Source organism: Rutidosis leptorrhynchoides, chromosome 2 (genome assembly GCF_046630445.1).
Source record: "Rutidosis leptorrhynchoides isolate AG116_Rl617_1_P2 chromosome 2, CSIRO_AGI_Rlap_v1, whole genome shotgun sequence".
Taxonomy (NCBI): domain Eukaryota; kingdom Viridiplantae; phylum Streptophyta; class Magnoliopsida; order Asterales; family Asteraceae; genus Rutidosis; species Rutidosis leptorrhynchoides.
The window spans coordinates 637,647,429-637,666,297 of record NC_092334.1 but is presented as its reverse complement, the minus strand read 5'-3'; positions in this window follow the sequence as shown (position 1 = coordinate 637,666,297).

Below are 18,869 nucleotides of genomic sequence, written 5' to 3'. Positions count from 1 at the left end.
ATCTATATCTATATAATATGCTAACTTAATGATTTAAAACCCAAAAACACGATAAACACCATAAAACCGGATTTACGCCGTCGTAGTTAACACCGGGGGCTGTTTTGGTTTGGATAATTAAAAAATATGAAAAACTTTGATTTAAAAGCTATACTTCTGGGAAAATGATTTTTCTTATGAACATGAAACCATATCCAAAAATCATGGTTAAACTCAAAGTGAAAGTATGTTTTTCAAAACAGTCATCAAGATGTCGTTCTTTCGACGGAAATGACTACCTCTTTCAAAAATGACTTGTAACTTGTATTTCCAACTATAAACCTATACCTTTTCTGTTTAGTTTCATAAAGTCAAGTTCAATACAAAACCGTGGCCGCTTAAATCACTCAAAACGGATTAGAAACGAAGAAATGGCGAGCAAAACAAAATTGGTAAAAACTACTCATTTTAGCTACGTGAAAATTGGTAACAAATCTATTCCAACCATAACTTAATCAACTTGTATTGTATATTATGTAATCTTGAGATACCATAGACACGTATACAATGTTTCGACCTATCATGTCGACACATCTATATATATTTCGGAACAACCATAGACACTCTATATGTGAATGTTTGAGTTAGCTATACAGGGTTTAGGTTGATTCCAAAATATATATAGTTTGAGTTGTGATCAATACTGAGATATGTATACACTGGGTCGTGGATTGATTCAAGATAATATATATCGATTAAATTCTGTACATCTAACTGTGGACAACTAGTTGTAGGTTACTAACGAGGACAGCTGACTTAATAAACTTAAAACATCAAAATGTATTAAAAGTGTTGTAAATATATTTTGAACATACTTTGATATATATGTACATATTTGTTATAGGTTCGTGAATCGATCAGTGGCCAAGTCTTACTTCCCGACGAAGTAAAAAATCTGTGAAAGTGAGTTATAGTCCCACTTTTAAAATCTAATATTTTTGGGATGAGAATACATGCAGGTTTTATAAATGATTTACAAAATAGACACAAGTACGTGAAACTACATTCTATGGTTGAATTATTGAAATCGAATATGCCCCTTTTTATTAAGTCTGGTAATCTAAGAATTAGGAAACAGACACCCTAATTGACGTGAATCCTAAAGATAGATCTATTGGGTCTAACAAACCCCATCCAAAGTACCGGATGCTTTAGTACTTCGAAATTTATATCATATCCGAAGGGTGTCCCGGAATGATGGGGATATTCTTAAATATGCATCTTGTTAATGTCGGTTACCAGGTGTTCACCATATGAATGATTTTTATCTCTATGTATGGGATGTGTATTGAAATATGAAATCTTGTGGTCTATTATTATGATTTGATAATATATAGGTTAAACCTATAACTCACCAACATTTTTGTTGATGTTTTAAACATGTTTATTCTCAGGTGATTATTAAGAGCTTCCGCTGTCGCATACTTAAATAAGGACGAGATTTGGAGTCCATGCTTGTATGATATTGTGTAAAAATTGCATTCAAGAAACTTATTTCGTTGTAACATATTTGTATTGTAAACCATTATGTAATGGTCGCGTGTAAACATGATATTTTGGATTATCATTATTTGATAATCTACGTAAAGCTTTTTAAACCTTTATTGATGAAATAAAGGTTATGGTTTATTTTAAAATGAATGCAGTCTTTGAAAAACGTCTCATATAGAGGTCAAAACCTCGTAACGAAATCAATTAATATGGAACATTTTTAATCAATAAGAACGGGACATTTCAGTTGGTATCCGAGCGTTGGTCTTAGAGAACCAGAATTTTGCATTAGTGTGTCTTATCGAGTTTGTTAGGATGCATTAGTGAGTCTGGACTTCGACCGTGTTTACTTGAAAAATGATTGCTTAACAAATTTTGTTGGAAACTATATATTTTTAACATGTAAATATTATGTGATATATTAATCTCTTAACGTGTTTGATATTATGTGATAGATGTCTACCTCTAGAACAAGTCCCATTGACTCACCTAATAATAATGAAGAGTCAAATGTAAATTGGAATGATTTGTGGACTGATTCACAAGTTCCCGAAGAGGAACCGGAAGAAGAGTCAGAACCGGAAGAAGAATCGGAACCGGAAGAAGAAATAGAACCAGTGGGGGAAATAATAAAACGGTTAAGTAGAAGAAAATCCTCAACCAACCGACCAAAGTTAATTATGATCAATGGTGTTTCCGCCAAGGAAGCAAAGTATTGGGAGGATTACCAATTCTCCGATGAATCGGATCCCGACAAGGATTTCGATGATGTTATAGAAATTACCCCAACACAATTTAATAAGGCAAAAGAGAACAATAAGGGAAAGGGCATAAAAATAGAGAAATTTGTTTCCAAACCCGATGAACTTTATATGTATCGTCAACACCCGTATTTCTTAAGCTGTGACAATAACCCGGGAACCTCTAAACCACCAGGTTTTTCTAAACCAATGTGGAAAACGACAGCTCGTATTAGGGGAACATCATATATCCCTAGAAACTTGGCAAAACGAACCAAAACCGAAGAAGAAGAAACGAGCGAGTCGGAATAAGATAGTTGTATTCGTGTGGTGTAATATATGTAATATAGTGTGCTTATGCTTTATGATATATGTAAAAATTGCTTGTATTAATAAGTATTTTTTTTATGAATCTAACTCTTGTCTATTTTACAGTATAAAAACACAAAATGGATAGACAACCCAATATTTTAAGAGACCTACCCGGAGACAGGATTGATGAAATCTTGTCTAGAGTCAGTCAGAATTCCTCGGCACAACTATTTAAGGCGAGATCAGTTTTTAAGACATTCGAAGAACGTTCCAAGAATGTCTTGGTTTATAAAAGGCTTTCGTTCGAAAGATGGAGGATATCACATTGGGAAATCCATAAGTTACGATGTGTTTACTTTGACGCATATATATTGCGGGGAACCCAAATGCTATTTTACACAACGGGTTAAGAAATTATTTTGACTCAATATATCCGAATATAGGACTTCGTGATTTAAAAAAAGCGGCTAACATGCAACATAAAGAAGCATGTTATGCTTACGGGTTAGTAATGTTCGCTTCTCACCAAAGTGAGAACAAGAACATCGGGCTACAACTATTAAACAAAACGTTCCCACAAGTGACGGAGTCGGTAATTTGGGTAAGAAATGAGGTTTTTAGGTTATTACGAGACTGTTGGTCATTACGTAACCTTCATCCTTTTGACGACGTTACAACACATTGTCTTACTATCGGTCACAACGGTTATGTTCCACAAAACCAAGGATGGGAAGTGGTAATAGTAAAACTAGAATGCATGACTTGTTTCTGGACGTATGAATTACGTGTCTTTATTGCCTTTGCTGAACGCCTTATTTATTAAATAGAATTATCTTCGCAACTACTTTGTGTCAAAGTTTTATGTGCTATATTTCATGCTACATGTAAAAAAAAAAGCGGTATTGTAAGTTTCCAAGTTATTGTATAAAGGTTTGAATATGATATATATATATTTTTTTTTTGTGATTAGTTTTTCATATAGAATTGTAGTAGTTGAAATGGCATGTTAGCTACTAAGTATGAACTTAACGGGTAGGTACTACCCGAATTAAAGAGTATAAAATGCTAATATGAAGAAAGAGCTTTTATAAATAAGTTCATATTACGCTACGAAATACTATTGACTACTCTTGATATTCTATATGATTAACTCGTTTCATTTGACTATTTTGAAGGAAATGGCACCGACTACTCGACACACCTTGAATATGAGCGAAGAGGAATTTCGTGCCTTTCTTGCTTCAAACATAGCCGCAGTACAGGCTGCGCTACATACCAACAATAACCTTGGATCTAGCAGTACAGGAAATCGTGTAGGATGCACCTACAAAGAATTCACTGCCTGCAAACCTTTGAAATTTGATGGAACCGAAGGACCGATCGGATTGAAACGGTGGACCGAGAAGGTCGAATCGGTGTTTGCCATAAGTAAGTGTACTGAAGAGGACAAAGTGAAGTACGCTACGCATACCTTCATAGGTTCTGCGTTAACATGGTGGAATACCTATCTAGAGCAAGCGAGACAAGATGATGCTTACGCACTACCGTGGTCAGTATTCAAGCACTTGATGAACGAGAAGTACCGTCCCAGAACCGAGGTCAATAAGCTCAAGACAGAACTTAGAGGGTTACGAACCCAAGGATTTGATATTACCACGTACGAAAGACGATTCACAGAATTATGCCTATTGTGTCCGGGTGCATTCAAAGATGAGGAAGAGAAGATCGAAGCATTTGTGAAAGGATTACCGGAAAGAATACAAGAAGATATAAGTTCACACGAGCCCGCCTCCATACAACAGGCATGTAGAATGGCTCATAAACTAGTGAACTAGATTGAAGAAAGAATTAAAGAACAGACTGCTGAAGAGGCCAATGTGAAGCAAGTCAAAAGAAAGTGGGAGGAAAACGGTGATAAGAATCACCAATACAACAACAATAGTAATTACAACAATAATCGCAACAACTATCCCAACAATCGCAACATCAATCGCAACTACAACAAATGGCCCAACAACAACAACAACAACAGCAACAACAACAACTACAACAATCATCTCAACAACAATAATAACTACAACAACAACAACAATCAGAAGCAGCTATGCCAAAGGTGTGAAAAGTATCACTCGGGGTTCTGCACCAAATTTTGAAACAAGTGTAAAAGAAATGGTCATAGCGCGGCGAAGTGTGAGGTCTACGGACCAGGGGTTAATAGAACGAAAGGAACAAATGGTGTCGGAACGAGTAATGGCGGAGCAAGTAGTGTCGGAGCAAGTTATGCCAATGTAGTTTGTTATAAATGTGGAAAACCGGGCCACATTATTAGAAATTGCCCGAACCAGGAGAACACAAATGGACAAGGCCGCGAAAGAGTTTTCAATATTAATGCGGCAGAGGCACAGGAAGACCCGGAGCTTGTTACGGGTACGTTTCTTATTGACAATAAATCTGCTTACGTTTTATTTGATTCGGGTGCAGATAAAAGCTATATGAGTAGAGATTTTTGTGCTAAATTAAGTTGTCCATTGACGCCTTTGGATAGTAAATTTTTACTCGAATTAGCAAATGATAAATTAATTTCAGCAGATAATATATGTCAGAATCGAGAAATTAAACTGGTTAGCGAAACATTTAAGATAGACTTGATACCAGTAGAGTTAGGGAGTTTTGATGTGATAATCGGTATGGACTGGTTGAAAGAAGTTAAAGCAGAGATCGTTTGTTACAAAAATGCAATTCGCATTATACGAGAAAAAGGAAAACCCTTAATGGTGTACGGAGAAAAGGGCAACACGAAGCTACATCTTATTAGTAATTTGAAGGCATAAAAACTAATAAGAAAAGGTTGCTATGCTGTTCTAGCACATGTCGAGAAAGTACAAACTGAAGAAAAGAGCATCAATGATGTTCCCGTCGCAAAAGAATTTCCCGATGTATTTCCGAAAGAATTACCGGGATTACCCCCACATCGATCCGTTGAATTTCAAATAGATCTTGTACCAGGAGCTGCACCAATATCTCGTGCTCCTTACAGACTCGCACCCAGCGAGATGAAAGAACTGCAAAGCCAATTACAAGAACTTTTAGAGCGTGGTTTCATTCGACCAAGCACATCACCGTGGGGAGCTCCTGTTTTGTTTGTCAAGAAGAAAGATGGTACATTCAGGTTGTGTATAGACTACCGAGAGTTGAACAAACTTACCATCAAGAACCGCTACCCACTACCGAGAATCGATGACTTATTTGATCAACTACAAGGCTCGTCTGTTTATTCAAAGATTGACTTACGTTCCGGGTATCATCAAATGCGGGTGAAAGAAGATGATATTCCAAAGACTGCTTTCAGAACACGTTACGGTCATTACGAGTTTATGGTCATGCCGTTTGGTTTAACTAATGCACCAGCTGTGTTCATGGACCTTATGAACCGAGTGTGTGGACCATACCTTGACAAGTTTGTCATTGTTTTCATTGATGACATACTTATTTACTCAAAGAATGACCAAGAACACGGTGAATATTTGAGAAAGGTGTTAGAAGTATTGAGGAAGGAAGAATTGTACGCTAAGTTTTCAAAGTGTGCATTTTGGTTGGAAGAAGTTCAATTTCTCGTCACATAGTGAACAAAGAAGGTATTAAGGTGGATCCGGCAAAGATAGAAACTGTTGAAAAGTGGGAAACCCCGAAAACTCTGAAACACATACGCCAGTTTTTAGGACTAGCTGGTTACTACAGAAGGTTCATCCAAGACTTTTCCAGAATAGCAAAACCCTTGACTGTATTAACGCATAAAGGGAAGAAATTTGAATGGAAGGATGAACAAGAGAAAGCGTTTCATTTATTGAAGAAAAAGCTAACTACGGCACCTATATTGTCATTGCCTGAAGGGAATGATGATTTTGTGATTTATTGTGATGCATCAAAGCAAGGTCTCGGTTGTGTATTAATGCAACGAATGAAGGTGATTGCTTATGTGTCTAGACAATTGAAGATTCACGAACAAAATTATACGACGCATGATTTGGAATTAGGCGCGGTTGTTTTTGCATTAAAGACTTGGAGGCACTACTTATATGGGGTCAAAAGTATTATATATACCGACCACAAAAGTCTTCAACACATATTTAATCAGAAACAACTGAATATGAGGCAGCGTAGGTGGATTGAATTGTTGAATGATTACGACTTTGAGATTCGTTATCACCCGGGGAAGGCAAATGTGGTAACCGACGCCTTGAGCCGGAAGGACAGAGAACCCATTCGAGTAAAATCTATGAATATAATGATTCACAATAACCTTACTACTCAAATAAAGGAGGCGCAACAAGGAGTTTTAAAAGAGGGAAATTTAAAGGATGAAATACCCAAAGGATCGGAGAAGCATCTTAATATTCGGGAAGACGGAACCCGGTATAGGGCTGAAAGGATTTGGGTACCAAAATTTAGAGATATGAGAGAAATGGTACTTAGAGAAGCTCATAAAACCAGATACTCAATACATCCTGGAACGGGAAAGATGTACAAGGATCTCAAGAAACATTTTTGGTGGCCGGGTATGAAAGCCGATGTTGCTAAATACGTAGGAGAATGTTTGATGTGTTCTAAGGTCAAAGCTGAGCATCAGAAAACATCAGGTCTACTTCAACAACCCGAAATCCCGGAATGGAAATGGGAAAACATTACCATGGATTTCATCACTAAATTGCCAAGGACTGCAAGTGGTTTTGATACTATTTGGGTAATAGTTGATTGTCTCACCAAATCAGCACACTTCCTGCCAATAAGAGAAGATGACAAGATGGAGAAGTTAGCACGACTGTATTTGAAGGAAGTCGTCTCCAGACATGGAATACCAATCTCTATTATCTCTGATAGGGATGGCAGATTTATTTCAAGATTCTGGCAGACATTACATCAAGCATTAGGAACTCGTCTAGACATGAGTACTGCCTATCATCCACAAACTGATGGGCAGAGCGAAAGGACGATACAAACGCTTGAAGACATGCTACGAGCATGTGTTATTGATTTCGGAAACAGTTGGGATCGACATCTACCGTTAGCAGAATTTTTCTACAACAACAGCTACCATTCAAGCATTGAGATGGCGCCGTTTGAAGCACTTTATGGTAGAAAGTGCAGGTCTCTGATTTGTTGGAGTGAAGTGGGGGATAGACAGATTACGGGTACGGAGATAATACAAGAAACTACCGAGAAGATCATCCAAATTCAACAACGGTTGAAAACCGCCCAAAGTTGACAAAAGAGCTACGCTGACATTAAAAGAAAAGATATAGAATTTGAAATTGGAGAGATGGTCATGCTTAAAGTTGCACCTTGGAAAGGTGTTTTTCGATTTGGTAAACGAGGGAAATTAAATCCAAGGTATATCGGACCATTCAAGATTATTGATCGTGTCGGACCAGTAGCTTACCGACTTGAGTTACCTCAACAGCTCGCATCTGTACATAACACTTTCCATGTCTTGAATTTGAAGAAATGTTTTGCTAAAGAAGATCTCACTATTCCGTTGGACTAAATCTAAATCAACGAAAAACTTCAATTCATTAAAGAACCCGTTGAAATAATGGATCGTGAGGTTAAGAGACTTAAACAAAACAAGATACCGATTGTTAAGGTTCGATGGAATGCTCGTAGAGGACCCGAGTTCACCTGGGAATTAGAAGATCAGATGAAGAAGAAGTACCCGCACTTATTTCCAGAAGATGAGCCAACACCTCCAATCGCTTAAAATTTCGGGACGAAATTTATTTAACGGGTAGGTACTGTAGTGACCCGAACTTTTCCGAACCTTTCTATGATTATATGTTTAATGAAAACTATATTTACATGATTAAATGTTTCCAACATGTTAAGCAATCAAACTTGTTAAGACTTGGTTAATTGAAACAGAAATTTTGTAAACGTCTGATTACCCATTTTGACCAATGATTCACGAACGCTATAAGTTGTATATGACAGGATGATACATAAATGAATAAATATATATGTTTAACATGATATAATGATCATCAAGTATCTCATTAAAAATAGTAACAATAAGTTATATACTTAAAAAGGAGACTATTGACGTATGAAACTCGAAACGATACATATAACGATTATCGTTATAACCACGTCTTACTAAATATATATGAAGCATATTAATACATTGTTATATTATATATATCATGATAATATGATAATTAAATATATCATTAAGTGTATTAACAATGAACTACATAAGTAAAAACAAGACTACTAACTTAAGGATTTCGAAACGAGACATATATGTAACGATTATCGTTGTAACGACATTTAAATGTATATATCATATTAAGATATATTAATATATCATAATATCATGATAATATAATAATTTAAAATCTCATTTGATATTATAAACTTTGGGTTAACAACATTTAACAAGATCGTTAACCTAAATGTCTCAAAACAACACTTACATGTAACGACTAACGATGACTTAAGGACTCAGTTAAAATGTATATACATGTAGTGTTTTAATATGTATTCATACACTTTTGAAAGACTTCAAGACACTTATCAAAATACTTCTACTTAACAAAAATGCTTACAATTACATCCTCGTTCAGTTTCATCAACAATTCTACTCGTATGCACCCGTATTCGTACTCGTACAATACACACCTTTTAGATGTATGTACTATTGGTATATTGTGACGACCCGGAAATTTCCGACCAAATTTAAACTTAACCTTTATATGTTTCTGACACGATAAGCAGAATTTGTAATGTTGAATCTCAAAAAGTTTGGAACTACATTCATGTAATCAATTACACTTTGACCGTGTTCGACGATTCACGAACAATTATGTGTATATAGATATGTATATATAATATATAATATTAACTGAAAACATTAACAAAGTATTAGATATATGATACTTTACATAAACATATTTGTTTCGATATATTTATCAACAGAATTAAGAGATAATATCAAATGATTGAATTATCAGATACATTATGATATGATTACGGGCCTATGTTATGAGGTCCACTGTGATTTAGGAAATCTATTTTTTTTGACAACTCATTACTTAACCAGTATGATAAAGATAACGATATTTATATTTTATTTTATTAAATATATATATATATATATATATATATATATATATATATATATATATATATATATATATATATATAACGATTTAAATTAATATTATATATATTTTTATACGCGTATTATACGTACATAGTTTTATACTTTTACTATACTTTAACTTTACCTTTACTTTACTTTTACTTTACTTTAACTTTAATAATTCATACTTTACTAATTCACTTTAATAATTCATACTTTAATAATTCACTTTAATAATTTATACTTTAATAATTCACTTTAATAATTTATACTTTAATAATTCACTTTAATAATTATACTTTAATAATTCACTTTAATAATTCATACTTTAATAATTCACTTTAATAATTCAAAAATCTATTATAAATAGAATTCAATAGGTTTCATTATTTTATAGAAACTTGAAAATATATTTCTCTAAACTCTCTCAATCGAATTACATATATATATATATATATATATATATATATATATATATATATATATATATATATATATATATATATATATTTACTTAGAATTATCTCAAGATATTATTAGTATACATAAAATACTACGACGGAGTTATATTCAGACGATTTCAAAATAAGTTTTCAAATGGGATAGAGCTAAGGAAATTATGGGTTATAGCTATGAAGGTTATGGGTATTGATCGAGGGTATTGCTCGTGAGGTCAACCTAACGTTTATCATTTTCGTTGCGTCTACGTACTTTCCTGCAATATTGAATCACAATATTGATACGTGAGAATTCATATCTTATCTTTTATATATTAATAGTGTATCCCTGACTAGTGCTCGAGTATATATGATTATGCATGTTTGTATGCTTAGTTTCGTCGTTAAATAGTTTATGATAAATCACGAATTTGATACATATGCTACTGAGATAAGTTATATGATATGCATGTCGTTGAAAATCTGAAGAAAAAATTAATAACTTTTCATTTAGAAATCGTGTGGTTTCGATGAACGGATTAAAAGATATGGTCAACTGAATTATCATTAATTTTAATATTATTATTAAAACGATTATTATAACTGTTATCAGTTGATGTTATTACTAAAATTATCTTTATTACTAAAAATTAATATTTTTATTGAAACTATCATTTTATTATTTTTATCATTATCATTATTATAAATATTATTTTATCAAATAAATATGCGTACAAAGATATTTTTACCACACGTAATGTAATTACATTAATAATACATACCACTATATTTTTATGATATTAAGTGAATTTTATAAATTTTATTATTTGAGATATATAAAAGTATATTTTTATCATATATGAATTTTAATATAAATTTTTATTTATTAATAAATGACTTGTATTATTTAGTATAATAAGATCTGATAAATATATTTAAATATATAAAACTACTATATATAAGTTATATAATAAACATGTATAGATTTTGGAAGTCATTTTGGGTCAAGTTGACTTTTATTGACTTTTGCATGTCGGTCTCGAGCATTAGGATTGTGATACACTACGACTTGACCTAAATTGTTAGACAGATATTGACCAACATATAAATATATATACTTAATATAGGTTCGTGAATCCGAGACAAACACTGCACTTGTTCAGTGCCGTCATATACATAATTGCTACGAAATACAGTATTGTAAGTTTCATTACACCCTTTTTATATATATTTTTGGGCTGAGAATACATGCGCTGATTTATAAATGTTTTACGAAATAGGCACAAGTACTTAAACTAATTCTATGTGGGTTTAAACCAGAAATATACCCTTAGCTTGGTAACATTAAACTACTTGTCTATGTACGGTAGGCGCGAATCCTAAAGATAGATCTATTGGGTCTGACAAACCCCATCCTGACTATGGGATGCTTTAGTACTTCGAGGTTATTTTAAACACACCTGATCTGGTGTACTTCAGAGGGTAAAACATGAACGTTAAAGCTTGTTACCGGGTACCTACAACTTATAGAATACTTTGATACACTTGCGAGTGTACGGATATTTATAGAAACTAAAATCTTGTGGTCTATTACTATTACGGAAATGATGGATTATGATAAACTAATGAACTCACCAACCTTTTGGTTGACACTTTAAAGCATGTTTATTCTCAGGTATTAAAGAATTCTTCCGCTATGCATTAGCTCATTTTAAGGATATTACTTGGAGTCATTCAAGACATACTTTGAAAGACGTTGCATTCGAGTCATTGAGTTCATCAAGATTAATATTAAGTCAATTATAGTTGGATGTAATATGAAATGGTATGCATGCCGTCAATTTTTGATGTAAAGAAAGTTTCTCTTTTAAAAACGAATGCAATGTTTGTAAAACGTATCATATAGAGGTCAAATACCTCGCGATGTAATCAACTATTGTGAATCGTTTATAATGTATATGAACGGGTCCTTTCAGTTGGTATCAGAGCGATGGTCTTAGCGAATCAGGTCTTGCATTCGTGTGTCTAACTGATAGTTGTTAAGATGCATTAGTGAGTCTGGACTTCGACCGTGTCTGCATGTCAAAAGTTTTGCTTATCATTTTTAGTCGGAAATCATCTACTTACCATCTTTAGGAAATTACCTGCTTATCATTCTTAAGTCTAGACGCGTTTTCCTACATTTATTGCATATTATAGACGAATTCTTATCTTAGCATATCTGTTACTGTGAACTTTGACTGACATCTTTCAAAGATTCCTCCGTAATTTATGGGATTTTGGTATTATATATACATATGTAAATTATATATTGAAGAATACCAAATCTAAATTCTACAATCTATTTCATACCAAAAAAAAATTCTTTCCCTGATCATACAAGATGGATCCCTCAACCAGTTCGAGTTCCTCGGATTCCGACAGCTATGCCGATATGGATTTCCACATGAGCTCCGAAAGCAGCGTGACCGGAATGGATCAACCAATTAGCCATCATCTATTCTGGATGAATTGGGGATGGGTTCGTAATCTACTTAACCATTGGAGACAAGAAAAAGGCGATCCCTTTCATCTACCACATTGCCCTCTTGGCAATGAACCTGAAGCACTTACCGGAGAACCTGTCCGAAACACCATTTTCTCTCTCATTTCCAGAGTATCTCGTCATGATTATATACTACACCAAATTCTAGATCTTATTTATCCACTCGTTCGAACCGACAATCACCCCGGTGTAATAGAAGAAGTCAACGAGCTTCGCGCTCGGGTAGTGGCTTTGGAAAATATGGTGCAAAGGTTACAAACACCAGCAATAGCACCAGCAGCATAACCAGTACCACCATCAACAACATCAACAGTACCATTACCACCACCAACAACAACCGCATCGCAAACCTCAACTTCACAATCTGTCCCACGAGCATCGACGTCATACGCCATGTAGATACCAAGGAATACCACAACGATGAAGTATTGATTCATAACTTCATTGGGGAAACATTCTACGGTGATTATGTAATTTCTAAAGTTTAGAAATTATCTATCCTAGCCTTAACCATAAATCAAATGAGTTTAATTTAATATTAACTCATTAAATCAATATTACATCTGAAGAAATATACACATATATATATTTCCATAAAGACTGTAATAAAATTCTTTTGTACAAAATATTAATTGTGAATTTTTTTTTAACGGGTAGGTAGTACCCGAGAGATATATAAATTCACAATTAATATGTTACATTCTTCGAATCTGATTCAGCAAATCATCCATTATACTCCCTACTTTCACAACAATATACATTCTTTTATAGAAATCAAAACAACCATACTCATTCAAAATCTAATTACATATTCTGATTTTGAAATCTCAGAATTCGATTCAAGATATAACCAAAATCATCACTCTTAGATTTCTACATCTTTCAAAACTATACTTTGACTTCAAAATTGTCCTAGAACCTCATTTCTATTCATGGAACTCACAAAAATATTTGTATCATTCAAAATCTTAGAACATCATATGTATATTAACAATTACAATATGTGTTCAAACACTTCGAAATTCTTAAAGACATTCGAGATGATGATCCAACCACACATTACCCACTGTCATGCACCTGAAAAGCTCTCGAAACCAAAGTTATAGTTTAACACGTATCCGTGTCAGATCCTTTGATATTTATTACCAAATATAATTTTTCAATCTCTTTTCAAAATAGACAGTTTTGTCATAGTTTCAACAAATCACCTTCATTTGTTTATACGAATAAACCTTATTATAACAATTACCCCTTCATCATTATTACCGGAGAACCTTTCATATCTCGCCACATTAGCTGTAAACTTATCAACAACTTCATTAACCTTCGACTTAAGCCTCTCCGAAAAGCCACTATACTTATTCATTAAAACCCCATCATGTTGAAATGTCCCGTTCTTATTGATTAAAAACGTTCCATATTAATTGATTTCGTTGCGAGGTTTTGACCTCTATATGAGACGTTTTTCAAAGACTGCATTCTTTTTAAAACAAACCATAACCTTTATTTCATCAATAAAGGTTTAAAAATCTTTACGTAGATTATCAAATAATGATAATCTAAAATATCCTGTTTACACACGACCATTACATAATGGTTTACAATACAAATATGTTACAACAAAATAAGTTTCTTGAATGCAGTTTTTACACAATATCATACAAGCATGGACTCCAAATCTCGTCCTTATTTAAGTATGCGACAGCGGAAGCTCTTAATAATCACCTGAGAATAAACATGCTTAAAACGTCAACAAAAATGTTGGTGAGTTATAGGTTTAACCTATATATATCAAATCATAATAATAGACCACAAGATTTCATATTTCAATACACATCCCATACATAGAGATAAAAATCATTCATACGGTGAACACCTGGTAACCGACATTAACAAGATGCATATATAAGAATATCCCCATCATTCCGGGACACCCTTCGGATATGATATAAATTTCGAAGTACTAAACCATCCGGTACTTTGGATGGGGTTTGTTAGGCCCAATAGATCTATCTTTAGGATTCGCGTCAATTAGGGTGTCTGTTCCCTAATTCTTAGATTACCAGACTTAATAAAAAGGGGCATATTCGATTTCGATAATTCAACCATAGAATGTAGTTTCACGTACTTGTGTCTATTTTGTAAATCATTTATAAAACCTGCATGTATTCTCATCCCAAAAATATTAGATTTTAAAAGTGGGACTATAACTCACTTTCACAGATTTTTACTTCGTCGGGAAGTAAGACTTGGCCACTGATTGATTCACGAACCTATAAAAATATATACATATATATCAAAGTATGTTCAAAATATATTTACAATACTTTTAATATATTTTGATGTTTTAAGTTTATTAAGTCAGCTGTCCTCGTTAGTAACCTACAACTAGTTGTCCACAGTTAGATGTACAGAAATAAATCGATAAATATTATCTTGAATCAATCCATGACCCAGTGTATACATATCTCAGTATTGATCACAACTCAAACTATATATATTTTGGAATCAACCTCAACCCTGTATAGCTAACTCCAACATTCACATATAGAGTGTCAATGGTTGTTCCGAAATATATATAGATGTGTCGACATGATAGGTCGAAATATTGTATACGTGTCTATGGTATCTCAAGATTACATAATATACAATACAAGTTGATTAAGTTATGGTTGGAATAGATTTGTTACCAATTTTCACGTAGCTAAAATGAGAAAAATTATCCAATCTTGTTTTACCCATAACTTCTTCATTTTAAATCCGTTTTGAGTGAATCAAATTGCTATGGTTTCATATTGAACTCTATTTTATGAATATAAAAAGAAAAAGTATAGGTTTATAGTCAGAAAAATAAGTTACAAGTCATTTTTGTAAAGGTATTCATTTCAGTCGAAAGAACGACGTCTAGATGACCATTTTAGAAAACATACTTCCACTTTGAGTTTAACCATAATTTTTGGATATAGTTTCATGTTCATAATAAAAATCATTTTCTAAGAATAACAACTTTTAAATCAAAGTTTATCATAGTTTTTAATTAACTAACCCAAAACAGCCCGCGGTGTTACTACGACGGCGTAAATCCGGTTTTACGGTGTTTTTCGTGTTTCCAGGTTTTAAATCATTAAGTTAGCATATCATATAGATATAGAACATGTGTTTAGTTGATTTTAAAAGTCAAGTTAGAAGGATTAACTTTTGTTTGCGAACAAGTTTAGAATCAACTAAACTATGTTCTAGTGATTACAAGTTTAAACCTTCGAATAAGATTGCTTTATATGTATGAATCGAATGATATTATGAACATCATTACTACTTTAAGTTCCTTGGATAAACCTACTGGAAAAGAGAAAAATAGATCTAGCTTCAACGGATCCTTGGATGGCTCGAAGTTCTTGAAGCAGAATCATGACACGAAAACAAGTTCAAGTAAGATCATCACTTGAAATATGATTGTTATAGTTATAGAAATTGAACCAAAGTTTGAATATGATTATTACCTTGTATTAGAATGATAACCTACTATAAGAAACAAAGATTTCTTGAGGTTGGATGATCACCTTACAAGATTGGAAGTGAGCTAGCAAACTTGAAAGTATTCTTGATTTTATGTAACTAGAACTTGTAGAATTTATGAAGAACACTTAGAACTTGAAGATAGAACTTGAGAGAGATCAATTAGATGAAGAAAATTGAAGAATGAAAGTGTTTGTAGGTGTTTTTGGTCGTTGGTGTATGGATTAGATATAAAGGATATGTAATTTTGTTTTCATGTAAATAAGTCATGAATGATTACTCATATTTTTGTAATTTTATGAGATATTTCATGCTAGTTGCCAAATTATGGTTCCCACATGTGTTAGGTGACTCATATGGGTTGCTAAGATCTGATCATTGGAGTGTATATACCAATAGTACATACATCTAAAAGCTGTGTATTGTACGAGTACGAATACGGGTGCATACGAGTAGAATTGTTGATGAAACTGAACGAGGATGTAATTGTAAGCATTTTTGTTAAGTAGAAGTATTTTGATAAGTGTATTGAAGTCTTTCAAAAGTGTATAAATACATATTAAAACACTACATGTATATACATTTTAACTGAGTCGTTAAGTCATCGTTAGTCGTTACATGTAAGTGTTGTTTTGAAACCTTTAGGTTAACGATCTTGTTAAATGTTGTTAACCCAATGTTTATAATATCAAATGAGATTTTAAATTATTATATTATCATGATATTATCATGTATGAATATCTCTTAATATGATATATATACATTAAATGTCTTTACAACGATAATCGTTACATATATGTCTCGTTTAAAAATCATTAAGTTAGTAGTCTTGTTTTTACATATGTAGTTCATTGTTAATATACTTAATGATATGTTTAATTATCATAGTATCATGTTAACTATATATATATATCCATATATATGTCATCATATAGTTTTTACAAGTTTTAACGTTCGTGAATCACCGGTCAACTTGGGTGGTCAATTGTCTATATGAAACATATTTCAATTAATCAAGTCTTAACAAGTTTGATTGCTTAACATGTTGGAAACATTTAATCATGTAAATATCAATCTTAATTAATATATATAAACATGGAAAAGTTCGGGTCACTACAGTACCTACCCGTTAAATAAATTTCGTCCCAAAATTTTAAGCTGTTGAAGGTGTTGACGAATCTTCTGGAAATAGATGCGGGTATTTCTTCTTCATCTGATCTTCACGCTCCCAGGTGAACTCGTTTCCTCTACGAGCATTCCATCGAACCTTAACAATTGGTATCTTGTTTTGCTTAAGTCTTTTAACCTCACGATCCATTATTTCGACGGGTTCTTCGATGAATTGAAGTTTTTCGTTGATTTGGATTTCATCTAACGGAATAGTGAGATCTTCTTTAGCAAAACATTTCTTCAAATTCGAGACGTGGAAAGTGTTATGTACAGCCGCGAGTTGTTGAGGTAACTCAAGTCGGTAAGCTACTGGTCCGACACGATCAATAATCTTGAATGGTCAAATATACCTTGGATTTAATTTCCCTCGTTTACCAAATCGAACAACGCCTTTCCAAGGTGCAACTTTAAGCATGACCATCTCTCCAATTTCAAATTCTATATGTTTTCTTTTAATGTCAGTGTAGCTCTTTTGTCGACTTTGGGCGGTTTTCAACCGTTGTTGAATTTGGATGATCTTCTCTGTAGTTTCTTGTATAATCTCCGGACCCGTAATCTGTCTATCCCCCACTTCACTCCAACAAATCGGAGACCTGCACTTTCTACCATAAAGTGCTTCAAACGGCACCATCTCAATGCTTGAATGGTAGCTGTTGTTGTAGGAAAATTCTGCTAACGGTAGATGTCGATCCCAACTGTTTCCGAAATCAATAACACATGCTCGTAGCATGTCTTCAAGCGTTTGTATCGTCCTTTCGTTCTGCCCATCAGTTTGTGGATGATAGGCAGTACTCATGTCTAGACGAGTTCCTAATGCTTGCTGTAATGTGTGCCAGAATCCTGAAATAAATCTGCCATCCCTATCAGAGATAATAGAGATTGGTATTCCATGTCTGGAGACGACTTCCTTCAAATACAATCGTGCTAACTTCTCCATCTTGTCATCTTCTCTTATTGGCAGGAAGTGTGCTGATTTGGTGAGACGATCAACTATTACCCAAATAGTATCAAAACCACTTGCAGTCCTTGGCAATTTAGTGATGAAATCCATGGTAATGTTTTCCCATTTCCATTCCGGGATTTCGGGTTGTTGAAGTAGACCTGATGGTTTCTGATGCACAGCTTTAACCTTAGAACACATCAAACATTCTCCTACGTATTTAGCAACATCGGCTTTCATACCCGGCCACCAAAAATGTTTCTTGAGATCCTTGTACATCTTCCCCGTTCCAGGATGTATTGAGTATCTGGTTTTATGAGCTTCTCTAAGTACCATTTCTCTCATATCTCCAAATTTTGGCACATAAATCCTTTCAGCCCTATACCGGGTTCCGTCTTCCCGAATATTAAGATGCTTCTTCGATCCTTTGGGTATTTCATCCTTCAAATTTCCCTCTTTTAAAACTCCTTGTTGCGCCTCCTTTATTTGAGTAGTAAGGTTATTATGAATCATTATATTCATAGATTTTACTCGAATGGGTTCT